This window comes from Sciurus carolinensis, chromosome 5 (assembly GCF_902686445.1).
Source record: "Sciurus carolinensis chromosome 5, mSciCar1.2, whole genome shotgun sequence".
In the NCBI taxonomy this organism is placed as follows: Eukaryota; Metazoa; Chordata; class Mammalia; order Rodentia; family Sciuridae; genus Sciurus; species Sciurus carolinensis.
This window is the reverse complement of record NC_062217.1, coordinates 12,879,286-12,886,243: the sequence shown is the minus strand read 5'-3', so window position 1 is coordinate 12,886,243 and position 6,958 is coordinate 12,879,286.

Sequence of the window (6,958 nt, the reverse complement as noted above, 5' to 3'; positions counted from 1 at the left end):
ATCAAATTTTTTATGTCATATATTTTAAAGAAAAATATTGACAAATTAGAGATCCCAGAGCATAGGGAAGCATACGCAGGATAGTCTAAATACTGTCCCATATGGAATTAAGGAGGAAAGAATGGATATTTAATTAGCAACTACTATGTACTGACGTTGGGTTGTGAAGGAACAAATTTCTGGTTGCCACATGTGGGTAACTTGCCTCTGAGTAAAGCTGGCTGGGTTGAGATGTGAGTTACCCAGTGTACCCCTGGGCTCCTTAAGGGGGAAGCCCTGTTCTCCCATGTCGAGGGCTGGGATTCAGCTCAACCTGAGGCCATCCTTTGAGAGAACACTGCACCCTAATCTAAGAGAAGCCCTTGTGTCAAGGAACAGCACCCACGGGCTTACCCTGGACCAGCCTGGCCTCCACCAGTTGTAGCATGGCCCACTTGTAACCTGCTGGGTACACATAGAGAATTGCCCCTCAGGACCCTGTGGGGCATAAGTACCTCTTGGGTTTCTCTTCCTGCAGCAGTTTATGTCTCAGCCAGTCCAGGGGATCTGTAGTATCCAGTTATTCAATTAACCATGTCTAGATGTTGCTGTGCAGCATTTTGTAGGTGTGGTAAACACTGATAATCCATTGGTTTTAAGTACAGATTACCTAGATTACCTGGGTGGGCCACCTCTCATCAGCTGAAGGCCTCGTGACCAACCCAAGGTGTCCCTGGGGAAGAGGAAATTTTGCCTCAAGACCACAGCCTTAGCTCCTGCCAGAGTCCAGGCTGCCAGCCTGTCAGGGACATGAATGTGCACACACTTGTCCCACTGGTGACTCTGTTTCTCTGGAGATCCCTGACGGACAGTCGACCCCTGACTCTTCACAGACAAGCTCTCCAGGACACCCTGCTCTTTTGACCCCAGCTTATAACAAGCTGCCTGCTCTGGCCTGATGAGATCCTGTGCACAGCAGGTCTCGGGGTAACGAAATTTTCTTCCTGCTTGTGCCAAGTCCAAACTCCCATCATCCTATGGGCAATGGGGCCCCTCTGTCCCTCTCCCACAGGACTCCAAGCTCCTGGCACAATGCTGACCAATCTCAGCACTCAGTAAATACTTGTTCAATATGTAAAACAGGCTGAAAATTTACTCACACACTTCTCAGCCGTAGAGAAAGGCAGACTCTTCATTTTCAACAGCAAACCTGATCTTCCTCAAAGCTTCCAGCTCTGCTGCGAAGTGGAAGAACATTGAACTCTTCTTTGTTTAAGTCATGCTCCTCTAGTTAAAGTCTCTTTGGGGTAAAAAAAAAAAAAAAAAAAAAAAATATATATATATATATATATATATATATATATATATATATACACACACACACACACACACACACACACACACAAAATAACCACAACTGGGCACAGTGGCAGACATCTGTAATTCCAGTGACTCAGAGGCTGAGGCAGGAGGATAGCAAAGTCAAGGCCAGCTGGGCAACTTAGCAAGGACCTATCTCAAAATAATAAAAAGCCTGGGCTCAATTCCCAGTACCGTCACCACCACCACCAGCAGAAGCCACAAACGTGGGTGGGGGCAAGAACGTGATAAAACACCTTTCCTTTTGTGATCGTTCAGTGCCGCAGATGTTTTATAGATCTGCAACTTCAATCTACCTTATGTTTGTCTTCACTGGACATGAGAAATGTTATTTCTAAAGAAATAATTCGAACAAAATAATTCAGAAGCAACCTCCAGCCTTGTAGGTGGACTTGGAAAGATACCCTCAGGGGCAGGGGTTGTGGCTCAGGGGCAGAGTGCTCACCTAGAACCGGTTCGATCCTCAGGTATTGTGTCTGTCTAAACCAAAATTTAAAAAAATTTAAAAAGTTTTGCTCAGTTGGTATGTTTTTCAGTTTCCATAAAATCCATGGTCATTGGTTATTTTTTCTTAAAATATCAAAACATTGAAGTTCTATGTTCTCGTCTTGAATACTTTTTAACAACTCTGGTTAAATTCTCCTGCTTTCTAGGAAAATTTTGTGTGTTGACATTTAACGTTACTTTTTAAAATTGAAGTTTCCGCTAGAAACTCTGTCATATAAGTTTTACTGACTTGAGATACTTAATAAGAACTGCTTTTGTAAAATAATCCCGTTCTTTTGGTAACTAGATCTCCTTTGGACAAGTGCTCATATTTGGGGGTCTTAAGCTACGTCACTTCAATATTGGCCTCTTTCCTCTTCTTCCTGCCCTGGTGGTGTCCGGTGCCGTGGGCAGGCTTGCGCTGCGGTAACGAGGTGCCGCCGGTGGACAGCTGAAACAGGCAGACCTTGCTTGTCACTTCTGGGGGCTGGAAGTCCAAGATCCAGGTGCCGGCCTGGTGGGGTCCTGGCGAGGGCTCTCCTCCTGGCTTGCAGAAGCTGCTTTCTTAGTTCTTCCTCTCAGAATGGAAAGAAGGAGAGAGGGGGACAAGCTCTCAGAAGCCTTTTCACAAGGGATGTACCCTCGTGGCCTCATCTGAATCTGACCACCCTCCAAGGCCTGCCCACAGAAGTGCTGGGGGCCAGGGCTCCCACAAATGGCTCCTGGGGGTGGCCGGTACAGCCTATACCTGGCCCTGTGGTGACGGGATGGGAAGGGACCCCAGAACTACACCCTTTTCTGGCCTTGGGCTTTCTCTGCTGTCATGTCACTAGGGTTTTATAGACCTTGTACTGGCAGCCACTGAGCTGTGACTGTTCCCACCTGACCTTCTGGCATGACAGGTACCCGCATGGTTCACTGGCTAATGTTGACTCCTTTGGTTCAGACCTGGTCTCTGCTGACCCTGGGTTTTCCAGGACATTGCCTGTGTTAGTCAATTTTGTGTCACTGTGACCAAAATCACTGACGAGAGCAGCTTAGAGGGGGGAAGGTTTATTTTGGCTCCTGGTTCCAGAGGTGCAGTCCACTGTGGGCCAGTGCCGTTGCTCTGGACCCAAGGTGAGGCGGAACGTCATGGAGGGAGGGCATGGTGGGGGAGTGCTGTGCCTCTCACGGAGGCCAGGAATCAGAGGAGTGGGGAAGAAGGGGCCGTGCCCCACCTGCCACCAGGTACCACCCCGCTGGTCCATTCAAACTAGGAAGGACTGACCAGGTCACAGCTCCCACAGTCCGATCATGTCACCTCTGAACATTCCTGCATTGACACAGGAGCTTTTGGGGGACACCTCATATGCAAACATGACATTCCCCATCCCAACAGGCTCCCAAACACTCAGGGATCTCCTGCAAGCATGCCTAGGCATGGGGTGCTAGGAGCACCCACCTTTTCAGGGCAATCATCGCACCCACACCCATGCTTAAAGTGGACCTGACCCTAACGGTGCTCACAGCCCCATGGAGGCCGTGCCTGGAAGGCAGACAGGCGCTGGCGTTCACAGCATCTCTGTCGTCTCTTAATGTATCTATGGCCCATAAAGGAGGAAGAAATGAGAATCCTCCGTTTGCACGTCTTGTCCCACATCCAAGGCCCTTACCGTGGCCTACGAGGAAGGCTGTCTTAGTCCATCTTCTGCTGCTATGACGTAAGACCTTAGACTAGGTAACTGATAATGAGCAGAAAAATATTTGGCTTACAGTTCTGGAGGCAAGGAGTTCTCATGGCACGGGCCAGCTTCTGGGGTAGGGAAGGGGTGACCATCTTCTTCCATCATTCCATGGTGAAAGGCAGAAAGGGCAAGAGTGGGCAAGAGCAAGCAAGCAAGAGGGGACCAGACTCCCTCTTCTCATCGCCCACTGTAGTGGTAACTGGTCCACTCCCATGGTGACAACTTACCCATGCACGAGGACAGGACCCTCGTGGTCTTATCACCTCTTATCAGGCCCCACGTCCTACAATCCTACATTGTGGATTAAGTTCCCAATGCAGGCACTCTGGGGGACCCATTTGAAACACAGCAACATCCTTTGCATAAAAGAGAGCACAGCAGGCCCAATTAACATCCTTGGACTAAATTTATGATGAGGTCCTTGGTTAGCATCTGGGAATGTAGAGGACTCTGGAAACTGGCACCTGCCTTCCCTGTACTTTGCCCCATGCACCCTTTCCCTTTGCTGGTTTTGGATTCTGCCTCTATAATAAATCACAGGTGTGCCAGGTGTGGGGGCACACACCTGTAATCCCAGTGACCCAGGAGGCTGAAGCAGAAGGACCACAAGTTCGAGGCTAACCTTAGCAATTTAGCAAGACTGTGTCTCAAAAAACAAAAATGCGGGCTGGGGTTGTAGCTTAGCGGTAGAGCACTTGCCTAGCATGTGTGAGGCACTGGGTTCAATTCTCAGCACCACATATAAATAAATAAAATAAAAGTTCATTGACAATTGAAGAAAGAAAATATGCTGGTCATGTAGTTTGGTCATAGAGTGCCCTTGGTGTGAGTTTGACCCTATGCTGAGTCCTGTGAGTGCATGTGAATCACTGAACCCGAGGGTGGTCCTGGGGACCCCTGACATACCCAGCCTCACCGGGTCTGAGCACATCTCTGACCTCACCTCTTCTCCCTCTCCCCAACCTAGTCTCCCCAGATCCAGGGACACATCCTAGTTCCTCTGTCTGGATCATTTTCCCCCTGTGACCATGTGGCATGTTCCATCTCTGTGTTCATGTCTCTGGTCTAATATCATCACATCAGGAAAGGGTTCCTTGACCACCCATGGTAGTCAAGGTTCCCCAGAGAAACAGAATCAACAGGATGTATACATAGAAAGAGATTGTTTTTGTCTTCTGTGTGTTTCTGTGACAAAAAGATTTGACATGAAAAATTAGAGGAGGAAAAAGTTTATTTTGGTTCATGATTGGCTGACTCCATAGCTCTGGGCCCAAAGTGAGGCAGAACATCATGGTGGAAGGGTGTGGTGGAGGAAAGCAGCTCAGGACATGACAGCCAGGAAGCAGGGAGGTGCTCAGTTCACCAAGGACAAAACATAAACCCCAAAGGCACAACCCAGTGAAGTACTTCTTCCAACTACACCCCACCTGCCTGTAATTACCACCCAGTTAATTCATATTAATGGATTAATCCACTCATTAGGTTACACCTCTCATAACCTAATCATTTCACCTCTGAAAATTCTTGCATTGTTTCACACATGAGTTTTGGGGGACACCTCATACCTAAACCATAACCGAGATGAATTATGAGGAATTGACATGAACCAATTGGGTTGGCATGACCCAAGATGCACAAAGTGGGTTGCAGCCTGGAGGCCCGGAAGGAGCCAGTGTTGCAGTTGAGACTCAGTCAATGTCCCAGCTCACAGGCAGGAGGAATTCGCTCACTGAGGGACAGAAGCCCTTTGCTCTCGTCAGGGATTCCACTATGGGATGAGGCCCACCCACATAGGGAGGGCAAATTGCTTAACTCCATCTATCAACTTAAATGTCAAACTCAGCCAAGACTGCCTCACAGAAATTCCCAGAATAATGTTTGACTAAATATCTGGGCACCCTATGGCCCAGTCAAGCTGACATAAAATTTACCATGACACTACACCAAAGTGGAGCAACACCTCACTCCATTATTCTCTGTTCCTTCCCGCTGCTTTACTTATTATCAGTTCTCACCACCTGACATGTTTATAGTTGTTAATTTATTGTTTTTTTTGGCCCCCTCAGCAATAAATGAAAGTTCCATAAAGCAGGGATTTTTAACTTTGTTCCTGATTTGAGCAAACCATTTTGAAGGATGTATACATGAAATTACATGACGTCTTAGGTTTACTTTAAAGACTATCAACTAAAAAATTCTGTGCCGTGCCCAAGAGCACCAGAAACTCACTTGAGAAAATGAGGCAAAATGTTTATGCTATTATCACATAATTGACAGTTAAAATGTGGTAATTGCTACCGACATGTGACTAATATGTATTTTAAAAATTTACCATGAACACTTTCAAATAAAGGTGGAAAGGATAGTAGAATAAATTCCTCTGAAACAATACCTAGGTTAAGTTATCATCAAAATTTTTTCATATTTATTTCCTTTTTTCCTCTTTGTTGTAATATTTTAAAGAATGTTCCAGATTTCTTGCCATTTTACTCCTACTTACCTCATGATGTATCTGTAAAAATTATGGGAATTTTCTTACGTAACCACCAGGTCATTTGTCACACCTAACAAAATTAACAATAATTCTTGGAATCACAATACCCAGGCCATAATCCAAATCCCCTGGCTGTCTCAAAAATGTCTCTCTATATTTATTTTGCTTAAATCAGAACCTGGACAAATTCTACAAACATTCTTTAGTTCTGTCTCTTAAGTCTTTCAAAATAAGGAACAGTCCCCTTCCTTTCTTTTTAAGGCCATTTGTTTCATGATTTTTTAAACTAAAACATTTATTTCAGAAAACAGAACAAACGAGGTAACAGAAATGAAATTTGCATGAACAGTGGAAATATGGTCCGCTTAAAAACACGTGGAAACACTGAATTCAGGAATAGGATCATTCTGGTTTTTTGCAAGGAGTTTGCTATGTGGGACCTTGATTGAATTATGGTCAGCTTTGTACTTTCCTAAGAAAACAATGATTTTAACTTACACATTGGTAGGGCAGTGTGGGTGGTCTTGGTACCTGGAACATGTTTTGTTCAGAGCCTGATACATAGGAAAATTTCTGGTACAGGTGAAAATCAATTAATTACTATCTGTTATTCATAGATATTCTACAGTAATATATCAGTATTTTGTCTTACTATTGAATGTGATTGTCAGAATTTAGCCAGGGGTTGTGGCCAAATGAAAGGAAAACATTTCCAGTCTCAGGTTTATTGTTTTTTCGTTAGAACCCTTGGGCAAGTTGATGATCTCCACGGGCCTCAGTTTCCTCTTCCATAAAACATTTTATAAAAAATCAATTTTAGCCAGGCACAGTGGTGCATGCCTGTAATTCCAATGATGTGGGAGGCTGAAGCAGGAGAATCTCAAGTTTGAGG